Below are 12,934 nucleotides of genomic sequence, written 5' to 3'. Positions count from 1 at the left end.
TTTAGTCTGTAGAGGGAAGTCTACCAGAAAGTGACTCTAGCAGAAAACATTTCTTTGGTTTGTGCACACCAAAGCCTGTCTGTCCCAGTTTCCTGGCACTTTCCAGTTCCTTTAAGCAGCTTGTTTCAGTAAACATTTATTTCAACCTGTGTGATATTGACACAATGATGGATTATTACAGATGAAGAATTTGGCTTTTTTTTTTTTAATGACACTATCATGACACACATATCATAAGCAGTGGCAAGCCCTTATTCCCAGCCCTGTCATGCTCAGCTGTTTAACAGTGACTTTAATGTGTGTGTGTTTGGTGAGAGATGATTAAGACTCAAGAGTAGAACAAAGAAGCTACATTATATTAATGAGCTAAATATAATTATGCAGAAATTCAGGTAATACTCATTGTATGTTAATTTCTTTTCCTTTCTTTTAGTTCCTTCATTGTCCTTTTTTCCTAAATTTACTTTGTTTTCCATATCATTTTTCTGGTTTTGTTTCTGTGTCCAACTATTATTTAAAATCCTAGAATAATTAATTAATTACTCTATGAAAACAATTCCATCAGTCACTGCCAAAAGAGGGAGATGCTTCACATTTTTTACAAGATGAGGTGATTGATATAGGCTTCTGAAGTTGTTTGGAGGAAAATTAAGTATTATAAGGTATGAAAACTGACAGTACATTCTTCAAACCACTAATGGACTGAGAAACCGAAATCCTATCCTTGGAAAGGAGACCAAGTATTCACCATTGTTTAATTACAAAAGAAAAATTTTAATTCCTTTTTAATATGCTGCTTAGCAGTTAGTTACATTTTTAGGTTACTGAACAGTGAGAGAGTTTCAAGATGCTCTTGTACTTCCATGTGAGATATCTGATCCTGTCAGTAAACGTGAGCTGCTTGAGGAGTGTGTCAAGTCATGGTTAGCTTCCCTAAGCTCCATCGTGCAGGAGACACAGTTCTGGATTTCTCATGTCCTTCCCACCTCTGTCCTCAGATGCTGACTGAGCTATAAACAGGCACAGAGCTTTTACACCCATTCTTTTTGGCTGGAATGGGTTTTAGAAGGCCATCTCTGATATTACATGGCCTCTTTTTTGCTTGTTATGTATGGAGTACATGAATGGAGAGGACTTCATGCAGAAGAGACCCCAAGTTTGGCTACCGCTTTGGTGCTCCAAACTTTTTGGAATGGTCATTCATTAGGTGAGTGTGTGGATGGAAGGAGGACCGCCAGAGGTGAGTGGGGTGAGATGTCTGCAGACAAGTATCTGCTAGCAGCACAAAGCCACTTTGAGACCCCAGAGCTCATCTGGTGCACTGGTACAGCTGAGGTTAAAAGCCTGTTTGCACTTCATCATCCCTCTGGCCTTGAACAGGATAGACTTGTAAATAATACTCACATGCATGATAGTCACCCTTGCACAGACAGAGACACTCACATCCTCCCTTGCCTTGTAGATGATGAAGCAACACCTGATTTTCACTGAGAACAGAGAATTTGCAAACTGAACTCTTCATGTTCAGGATTAAACCTTCTCACAAAGTAGTAATCTAGGTTTTTGTCCATTATTATCTTTTATGGTGATATGGGAAGTCACCTACATGAGATCCTCTCTGTTTTTCTTAGCTGGTAATAATTGTCTCCAGTGTAACCCAAATGGAAGAAAAAAACCCGCTGTAATCTTGTAGTAAAACACAAGCCTCTTATAAAATCTTCACTGGGAGCATTTCTGAAGAAAGATTATTGCATTTGTGGTCAAATGAGATTAAATATAAATATGGGTACACACAGAGTATCTTTTACACAAAAATATCTTCATCCTTACTGGGTACCCCGAGTTACTGAAGGCTTTGTTGGTACCCAATCACCACTGAAATTGTTGTCTCCATTGGCAGAGAATGTTTTTTTGTTAGTGTTTATTCAGTCTCTGCTTTCTAGTTACACTTTTCATTTGCTGCTTTATACCTTTTCTACCACAGGAGCAAAATATGAAATCTTGGCTCTGAAAAGGTCAGTAACTTTTTTTTGTTCTGTTCAGTAGATAAAGCCTTGCAAGACCAAAACACAAATAAACCCCCAAAAACCTTGTCTTTACAAACAATGTTTTCAATTAATTAACAGATATTTAGGAGTTTTTCTGTATTTGTTACTGGAAGTTCTGGAGGCAGAGTAAGAGGAAAGTGTTTTATGTTGGCAGTGGGGGAAAAGCAAAGATCTTTCCATAATGATAATTAGCTTGCATACTACTGCATTTTGAGATACAGGTTTTTCCACCCCGATACACCATTTTAAAAACCCTACTGTTCCTAATAAAAGAGTTCTGCATGTATATAATTATGTGGGGGTTTTCTGGCTGAAAAACTTAAGCTTTTTTATTACATTTACTTTTAAATTTTTATTATTTCTTACAATTCACTAGAGATTCTCATGGGATCTAGATATTCAACCTTGGTCAAGTGCAGTGGGTGTTGCTCCAGGGTGTGCAGTGGGGCTCAGTTTGATGAAGAGGCTGCCTGGGGATGTGCTCGATGCAATAGGAATCTCCAGCTGGAAGGCTGAACCAACTTCCAGTTTCTCCTCAAAGCTTTTACAGTGGAGGTAGTAGTCAAAGAGATGTAACCCAAGGCAATATTATCCATATTGTTGTTTTTCACTTCCTTTGTTTTCATTTCTTCCTTGCTTGCTTGCTTTCTTCCTTTCTTCCACTTTCTGCCTGGGCTTAGGCTTCACACCACTGACCCAGAATTCAGGGTTTAAGTGATGACCTGGGAAGAACCATGCCCGTGATTTCTGCAACTACATGGAGTCACTCTTGTAAACAGTCTTTAAACTTCTGTGGGGCTAGAAGATACAGGAAGAAATTCTGGGGAGAAGTGGTTTTGAAAAGTGGGAGTAGAATCTCTGATGTAAAGATCAACACAACAAAAAAATGGGTACGTGTATTATAAAAAGACACAAGAAAGGACACAGACCGGGGCACTGAAGAATCCTGTCCCAAATATAGGTCTGCCTGGGTGGTTGCTGGAACTGGCTGCAAGGTAAGCCAAGTATATCTGACATATAAAAATATATAGGTCATATATATATATACACACACATATATTTAGTATATCTGACGAGATACACTTAAAAAAGATTTATGTTGAATTCAGGACCTGATTTTGGATCTATTCCAAATGTGAACTGGCCCGTTTTCAGCATGGAAAAATGTTTTGAGACTCATGATATGATGCGCAAAGATCCTAAAATATGTCATACCTCAGTCCTGTAACAATTTACATGAATGCTGTGCACGTAGTCCTACTGACTCAACAGGACACTTCCCAGTGCCAAAAGGGGTGGCAAGACCAGGTCTCCATTCATCCTTAGCTGGGAGTGAAGTGCCACGTTTGTTCTCTTTGCTGCTGTCCTCCTCTGCTGCCAGGGGTCCATCACAGCCCCTGTATAACTGAGTGTCTCAGAAACAAAACACACACTCCCTCAGATAAAGACTGTTTTGTAAGTAGCTGAATTTGAGCTGGGCCTGGGTTATCACAGCTGCTAGTTGCTGTCTTATCAGGAAAGCTCCCTAAATAAGCTACTGCTCTATCTGCTCACATGCAAAGAAAAAAGACCAGTCAATTTTCTTACAGTGCAGGGTGCCCTGCAACCTTTCACATAAGGGTCACAGTAAACTGGTACAACAGAGTAAGAAAACGACAATGGAAAAGGCAGTTACTTTCCTACTTTGCAGCATTTATGCTACAGGTCTCTAGAGACTTCATCAAGGGAGATGAAAAACAGTCTAATCTTAAATCCAGAAATATACTTTACTTGCTGTTGTTATTAGCAGCAATTACAACAACGATGTAACAGCCATTATTGTGATTTATGCTGTAGTTTAGTAATACACTCTCAGTTAACACCTTTGATTCAGGGGCTTTCACGCAGTTTGTCAGTGCTAGGCATCCACCATCCCTGTGTGTGGGGTCGGAGGTTAATCTCAGAGGCTGTCCTTAAGCTCCCTCTGTAGTCAATGGAGCATGACAAGTCCATTCAGAAGGTGATTCAGACTAGAGGGCTAATTTAGCAAATCTGAAAGATGTCAGAAAGGGCCTCTTTCCTTGCTAGATGCTGAGGGAGCTTAGGGAAATGAAGTGTATGAGGCTGACTGGAGTTTTGCTTGGTAGTTTGCCCTTCCAATGAGGTTGCAAGCTGCTAAACTGCAGGCCAGCACTTCAAAAGTATTTAGGAGTTTATAAAACAAAGTGTCTTAACAGCTCTGAGTACAGGGACGCAAATATGTAAAAGGCAAGTGGATTACAGCCATGTATTGTGGCAGTGAGAGATTTGATCTGAAGTCGCGGTGCAAAACTGCACTGCCAGATGGAAGGATTGCCCACACAGCACAGCTGAGAGGGACCGGAGAGTGGGAGAGAGGGGACAGTGGAGAGCCTCCTCCTTGGCCCTGACATTGGTACTGAGGAGAGGGGAGGCAAAGTGCCCGCTTTTGTTCCCTTTGCCTGAGCTGAGGGAGGGGGAGGCCGAGCCCGTGCCCCCTGCGGGCTGCGGGCCCTTTGTGGTGCGCAGCGGGTGCGGGGGAAGCTCCAGCCTGCGGGTGAATGCGCGGCTGGACGCGGATGCCCCCGCTTCTTTCACGGCCGCGCTGGGAACCAGGGCGAAGCCGCATTTCTCAACAGCAGGCCAGTAATTCCTGGAAACAAGCGAGCACGGGAAGGGGCCGTGGAGGGAGAATGGGGATGGTTTGGGAATAGCTCTGCAGGACCACTCCTTATCTCGCTTTGCCTGCTGACAGATTTAGGGCTTCATCCCGCAAGGTGATCAGCATCTCCTGAGAGACCTCAAACTGGTACCTTAACTACTTTTCTCCGTGAAAAGCTCATCTGGACAAAAAATCCCTTTTAAATACTTCAGTTGAAAGAGGCTACATAAACTTGAACAAAATTTTCACGGCACCCACAGGTCCCTCTTCTGCACACCCCAGTTCCTCACTTGCTCTCTGTTTGATGTGGGTGAGCTGTCACCAGCCCAATACTCTTCCCCCTGCTCCCATATCAGCAGCTGCACTGGCAGGAGCTCTCAGCCAAATGCCTGGCATGTGGGAGCCTCTGCCAGGACAAAACCACATATTTAGTTCTCTGTGCCAGTGCCAGCTGAGAGGTGTGAACGCCAAAGGGAGCAGGCCTGGGGCTGCAGCTGGCTGGCTGTGCTATTGATCCAGAGGGTCAGCCAGTGTGAGAGAGCTTCAGAAAAACTTAATTAAGCACAGCAAACCAGATAATAATTGAGGTTAGAAAAGACCTTTTATATCATCAAGTCCAACTGTTTAATCTGGGAATGCCACATCTGTGAATTAGAGCAGAAGGGTTGGAGTGCTGAATTTGCCTCATGCTTTTAACACTTAAAGTAGGTTTATAAAAAAGAGAGAGGGTGACTTTTTACACAGGCAGGTAGTGATAGGTCAAGTGGGAATCATTTTAAACTAAAAGAGGTTTACATTAGATGTTAGGAAGAAATTCTTTACTCAGAGGATGCTGAGGCACTGAAACAGTTTGCCCGGAGAGGTTGTGGATGGCCATGCCTGGAAGTGTATAAGGACAGGTTGGATGGGGCTCTGAGAAACCTGGTCTAGTGGAAGGTGTCCCTTCCCATGGCAGGTGGGGTGGGACTACATGATCTTTGATAATTTTTGAGGTCCCTTCCAACCCAAACTATTCTCTGATTCTGTCATTCCCGAGATGGTGTTGGTTTGCCTCACAGCCACATCGTGTCATGTTTAAAAAGAAAGGTTGAACTTGCTTTTAAGTTTTTGAGTATGGTTTTAGCCACCTAGTCAAATAAAAAAGCAATCTTATATTCCCTTTTGTAGCAGATACTGTAGGTCAGGCTGTGAGAATTGCTGCCTCTAGGGATCAAACCTGCAGCCATTGGAGATAAAACGTGCTGAACTAGGGGACCCATCCCCCAGGTGTGCTGTAGCACACAGGACTATATCCAGGTAGCCCAAACCTTTGCTGTGTTTCTGAAAATACTATTGCCTGTGGATTGGGCTCTTCTTTTCTGTGGGGCAAAACTGACCTGGTCTCTGACCTGTGGAATCAACAGATCTCATGGATCTCTTGACAGGACCAGACAGTCCAGATTTTCAGGGATATTGAAGATTAAAAAAAAAAAAGGAAGAAGAGAGCATACAAATATTCCCAGCAGAAATGGGTGCAGCAAAGATAAAGCTACCTTTAGACATGCAGAGACACTTTATACACATCCATGGAAAAAGAAACAATTGTGCGTATAAGATTCTGAATTTTTGTATTGCCAACCAGCATGTAATTTAGGAAGCATTGAACTGGCATTCCTAGAACTCACAACTTTCTATTAAAAAAAAAGTCTTTGACACTGAACCTCAGCCATGCTGTGGGAACAAAGCTGGGCAATTTGTGGATGTGATTGGTCATTTTCAGTCATTCCACCCCAGTGCCAGAAGGGATAATTGCTATCTACACCAGAAAGTCAGCTTGAACTCACTATGTGAGGAAAGGACAAAATGAGAATAAACACTGTGACAGGTTCACAGTCAAGTGCACAAAGAAAATGAGCCACAAGAAAACTAAACTTTTAAGCTTTGTTCATAGTTTGGAGGAGGTTTAGCCTGGCAAGTTGGAGAGGTGACAGGATAAGTTTTCTTCCTACACGTATCTAATGCTTGCAGTGCACACCCTGGCCTCCTGCCAGGGAAAGCATCTTTGTCTGAGAAGTTTGTTTTCATAGTCTGCCAGGTAGGCTTGCAAAACAGCACTCACAGAATCAGGCAGACTACTGCTCAAAACAGTTAACAGCTCTGCACCAAGAGATTTCAAACAGATTGCAGGTACCTTTTGGCTTGGAATGAGAAGCTGAAATAAACTCTCTTGCTTAGCATCATTCATGGCTGTAAACACCTAGCAAGATGTGAACATGCCACAGTCATATCTTGCCAAGAGATTAGGGACTTCAGCTCATCTCTCTGGTGGCACCTCTGCTTGGGCTCTGTGCTCTCTGTCAAAGCACATTATGCCTCTTCAAGCTACTTGCTTTCTAATCTTCACCTCGTCAGAAGAGCTGGCTCCAAAACACATATTTAACTGTTGTGGGATGGAACTAAAGGCTTTTCTCCACTCATCAGCTTTCTATGGGTGAATTTTTTTAATTAGAACCTTCCATACTCTTTTCTTAATTGCTCGAATGTTGGAAATATTTAGAAGGAAATCTCGATTTTTTTCTATGCAACTGAAAGGAAACATAGTGAATGAAGAGCTATCACTAGCTGCTTTTCAAAAAAGCTGGTCTGGAAAAGCCCTGAGCCCTGCTTCAGATAGATATCTTCCCTCTTGGGACTCTGGGAAATGCCTGGGTTTGACCTAATCCTGGATATTCTTCACCCAACTGCAGCATCCCAGGGGCAGGATGCTCTCCAAGAGGCATCATGTTTACAAGCAGCATTTGGAATGGCTTTTATTTCCATTTCTTGCTGAGAGTAGGCTGTAAAGAAGTGAGGTGGGATGGTGAAGAGAAACACAGTTGATGTTTTCAGCCTGCTTTGTTTCTTTATCCACTTTGTGTTAATGATGGCCTGCAGAGTTCATTTTCTATCTGGCCCAGGTGGAGAATGTATTGGAGATGACCTTTTTACACAATGTTTATGCTGGTCATACTTTTTGAATATACATATATAGATTTCAATATATAGCCTATATCTATTTTTACATGGCTTATATGTGCATTTTGTGGGTTCTCTATTAAAAACTCAGTGTGTGCTTAAGTTATGGAACTGTTTCTATTCAGGTTGTTTTCACAGTTAAAAATTTAAACAGGTTCAAATAGTCATTGGACAAATTAAATGGAAAAATACACCAAAACTTTCTGAACTAATAAATGCAAAGTTTCTGCCTGTAATTTAAGAAATCTCCAAGATCTAGCTGTTAAGTTGGCAGTACACATTAATTAGGAGTTAAGGGATTGCCTTCCTTGCCCTGAATTTCTTCTTTTCCCTGGTGCCACTGGTCACTGTCTGTATTAACAACTCGTAAGGCTGGAATGATGCTTGACCTCTAGAACTGCCTCACAGTACCAGCCCCACAAAGCAAAACAAGCCAAAAAATAGCAGATAAACCAAAGCTGTTGTGGGACAATAACCAATAAAAGGGAAAGGGATGAGACCACAAAACTTTCTGGCCATGTAGAGGCAGCACACAGAACTTGCTGGACTCCACCACTTACCTGGCTGTTTGCCTTCGTGTTTTTTGTAATGTTTTCAATGTTTAACTGTAAGACTTTGAGTCTCATACTGCAACATTTACTAAACAACATTTCCCTCTGTTTCCCTGCCACAGCAATCTGGTGTCAGTGAGCACAGTGAAACAGCTCAAGGAGAGCAAAGAGAGCAGAGATCCCAGAGGGACCAGCAGTCAGAGGCATTCCCAGGGAGCCTGGCAGTGTGTCCTGCTGCTGCAGACCATGAAGGTGGGGGCTGCTGCTGTCCTTTCATGTCTTCTGCCCTCTACTTTGGAACCCTGCCACAGAATTGAGTAAAGCCTGAAATGTCATGTATCAGTCCTGTATTAGTGCTTTTAAGCTGTCATATTTGTCCTATACTCACTAATATTTTTAAAATGAGCAAATAATTCTCACGCATTTTTTTTCTTGGTCCCACTCTTGTATGAGTCTGTTGTTCCTGAACAGCTCCTACATGCTGTTCTACATGGGTGCTTTCATTACTGGAAATTAATTGCAAGCATTTTCCTGCAGGGATTTGCTGTGTGACTTCTTGGTGGCTTTTCAGCTATGCACTTGCAGTATGGCATGAACTAAGCCTCTGTCCCTAAGTGAGTCTGTGAAACTATTAGAATTGCCTTGCTGGCAGAAATTATAACATTTTCAGATTCAAAAATTGACATAGATGAGAGCTCCTACATGCTGTTCTACATGGGTGCTTTCATTACTGGAAATTAATTGCAAGCATTTTCCTGCAGGGATTTGCTGTGTGACTTCTTGGTGGCTTTTCAGCTATGCGCTTGCAGTATGGCATGAACTAAGCCTCTGTCCCTAAGTGAGTCTGTGAAACTATTAGAATTGCCTTGCTGGCAGAAATTATAACATTTTCAGATTCAAAAATTGACATAGATGAGTATTTTTTTTAAAATTTTTTTTTTTTTTTGTCAGCAAACTGCACTGCTGGGTTCTTTCCAGAGAGCTAACAGAAAAAAGGCATCTGTGCATTCAGAGGGAACCCACTTACAATCTGAATTACTGTTAGTGGAAGACATTTTACACTTGATTTAATGAGAGTTTTTGGTTTTATCTGAGGCTCCATGTCTTTTTGCTTTCAGCTAAATTTCCACTGAGCAACATGGAAGCCTGATAATCAGAGGAATTGAACCATCATGCCCTCATTTTCAACAGTTACAAAATTCTTTATTTGAAGCTGGGAAGTTTCAGTAACAGGTGAACACCCTTGCACAGATAATTATTTCTTATACTCTGAGACATAAATGGGAAGGTTGTCTCTGCCAAGGGAGTGTGCTTATCTTTTTTTATTTTGTAGAGTAGTTGCAATTTGAACCTGTTTATAAGGTGCTGGTGTGTACTCTGAATGCAAACCAGCCATTGCTGACGGGTTGGTATGTCCCATGGCCCCATGAGCAGACAATAAAATTCTACTGCTGTGTCCATGCATTGCTGAAGAGAGCATAAGCTTTCCAGGAAAATGAAAAGATCTAGGAAATCTGGGGGACTACTTGAAGCTTTTCTCTTCAGTTATGGCTAAAAATATACAGTCGGCTTATGATGCAAGTGAACTCGATCAAAAGACACATCATTAGCTTATAATGAAATGATTTGGTCTTCATTTATTTCCATCTTGAATACATCATTACTGATTTTTTTTCATTACTCCCATTCTTTACATTGTCATGCAATTTTCAAGACAGAATGAACTCCATGAATTTATCCCCTCTTACTGCTGTAGCTGTGAAAACACATTTCCAACTTTTAGCTGTCTCTGCTGTTTGAGATGGCCTCCTCCTGCAAACACAGTGACACCAAGACAGACTGCTGTGATTTCCCAGGCATTAAGCCCAAGTGCTGACCTGCTCTCCCGGCACAACTATCATCTCCTTCACAGAAGGAAAAGGCTAGAAAAAGATCATTTACTAGGGGATGTTTTGCTGCCAGACTGTGCCTGTTGTGCAGGCACCAGACCTTTATTTTGATTTTCCAAAGGGTCCCTGCCACACGGTGCAGTGCTTTCCAGGGTCACTGCTCAGGGCAAATTTTAGCTGGGACAACTTCATGGCTGCTTTTATCCCTCCTGGTCCTCCCCAGTCTGGCCGTACTTGTGGCCGAGCTGCTCTTCTTGGCCACCCTCAGGAGCTTCCTGCTATACTTGCCATCAGGTAATGTGGTGACTTACAGCTGATTTTTGCATCTATCACAGTACTACTCCGTGTCATCTTTACTGGAAAATCAAGTGAAGACTGAGACAGTGTTGGGGGAAAAACAGGGCTGCAAGCCATTGTACTGGGCTGATAAAACCTTAGGCAAGTGAGGGCAAATCTACCTTATCGACTATGAAAAAAAGCCCCACACAATCATCCTAGGCATTTTGCTTAATTCAGTGTCCTTTTTCCATCCCAATGTCATTTGATTCTGACATTTATACCAGGGGAATAATGAAAAAGCTTTCTCTGTGTATATGTCTCCCTAAGATACATCATCTATGAGCAGTTAGATTGGAGACCAGACAGATTGCCCTGGGACACTAATTAATGCAGAGCATTTACTGACATTACATCACATTAAAACCAATTACACTTCCATTACACTCATCTACTTTACCCCTTCCTGTACATGTGCCTGTTGAATCCAGTCCATATTTAATTTGGGAATGGATTAGCTGATGAGGTAGTAGAATCAGTTACTAGCCTGGCATCAAGGCAGTGACAGCCATCCAGAAAACACTTTCTGGTTTGGAAGTTTTCTCTGAAGGGCAGCAAAGAAAAAAGAAGCTGGAGCAAGGCCTGTTCATTAATCCAACTTCCCCTAGGAATGGTCTGACCATAGTTCCCTCATGTGGTTGATTTTCTTCTTTTTTCTATTTCGTGGTAGTGTGGGGTGACTGAAAGCCCAGTTACTGAGAAAGAGCATTTGTGCAATAACTGTTCCAGGATTGAGGAAAGGCTTACATTTGCACAAACTGACTCCAGGAGAACCTGCTTTAGTTAAATAGCAAATGTTCTGGGATCAAATGGATGCTCCACAAATATTTTGTCAGTGGAATTATTCTGGAATAATTCTAATTCTGTATCTAGTGCCCTGTTCTTGTAGTTTTCACACAGGGGCAGACAGAAAGGTTGCAGCATCCACAGTCAAGCAAACATGCTGTGCATAAAGCAGGTCTGTGCCCCACTTGCTGGGAAAGAACACACAGTGACAATTAAAAGTGAGGCTCAGAGTTCTCCACAGGGAGAGGAACTGGGAATATCTTAGGAAGGAAGGGATACTCAGTGCTACCAGGGAGGGAACAGAAAGGAGCCCGGGTCCAGGTGGAACAAAGCAGAGAAGAGGGAAGAAAAAGGGTGGTGTGGGTACTGTTCCATCAGCAGTATTTTATTTGCTGCTTAGTGTTAGTCTTATGCACTTCTTTGGCCAGGCTGTTGTTGGTGCCTGGCTTTTTGAACAGGGACAACTGTTAGGTACAGCTGCATCTAGAATGTACAGTCAAGAGCGTTTCTAAAATTGACAGCTGATTTTAATAGCTTGTAGCTTTCAACCATGAAGGGAAGAGCTAACAAAACCTTTTCTGCTAATAATGTTTACACAAGTCCCAAAAGCAGGCTATTCTGTCCTTTCCTACAGTCAAGACAAAATAAACCAAACCAGACTGTCCAAAGAAGGGAGGAATGAAAGAGCTTTTCATCCAGGCTCCTCCCTCCTGTTATCCACCCCCTATTGTCTACAACAAAAAATTGACTGAATCATGAAAGATGGGAAATCCAGCATCACAGATTACAAGGACATGCAGCACGTCCGCTTGCTTTATCAGGCAACAGCACAGCCTTCTAGTCACAGCTCCAGCCAGCTCTTTCGGAGCCCTGTTAACAACAACCTGGCTGAGCATGGCAGCTTGACAGGCTGGGCTGCCCCCTATTGTCTGGCCGCTGCTTTTCATCCCTGCTGCCATCACTCTGCTGTCCGGCTGCTGTGAGTGGCAGCGGGCAAGGGCCGCGCTTTTGAGCAGAGGAGCTTTCTGAGGTGAAGTCGTGTGCAGCTTCACAGATGAGGGTTTAAGGAAGTGGTAGTGACAAAATGAAGAGATTGAAATTATAATCCTCACACCATTGTGAATTCAGCCACGAATCCAAAACACGGCAGGAAATGGTGCAAAGAGGAAAATGAGCCACTTTAGTGCAGAGTTCAGTCTCATATATTTTTCATTACATGAAATCTTTATTTTTATTTACAGATGGACACAGCTTGCCAAGGGATGAGTATCTTCTGTTTCTGATTTAATGTTTTTAGCTTTTCAGCTCTAACATCGTGCTGGATTTTTATTTCAAAAGAAGGTACATGGGAAGGAGGGAATATGTGAGTGGAGTGCTCCCCAGTAAATTATGACTGTATTTGTTTTGTACTTTGAAAATATCATATGGGCATCTGAGACAATTTTAATCGTAATATCTTATAGACTGGCCAAAGAATCATGCAGTTCTTCAGCTACACTATTACATGGATTAGTTTAGTGTGTGTCTCTCCTCGTAGTAGCAAGGCTGCTGCTGGTACCAGAACTACATGGCTTAGAGGTTACCTGAGAGATGTTATAGTCCATACAGGTGGGAGCATGCACTAAACAGGAGATTGCTGAATTCCAGTGCAGTATCAGCCAAAAAGAGCAG

Source organism: Corvus brachyrhynchos, unplaced genomic scaffold, assembly GCF_000691975.1.
Source record: "Corvus brachyrhynchos isolate BGI_N302 unplaced genomic scaffold, ASM69197v1 scaffold27, whole genome shotgun sequence".
Lineage (NCBI taxonomy): Eukaryota > Metazoa > Chordata > Aves > Passeriformes > Corvidae > Corvus > Corvus brachyrhynchos.
The sequence above is the reverse complement of the archived record's forward strand: the minus strand, read 5'-3'. Positions refer to the sequence as shown.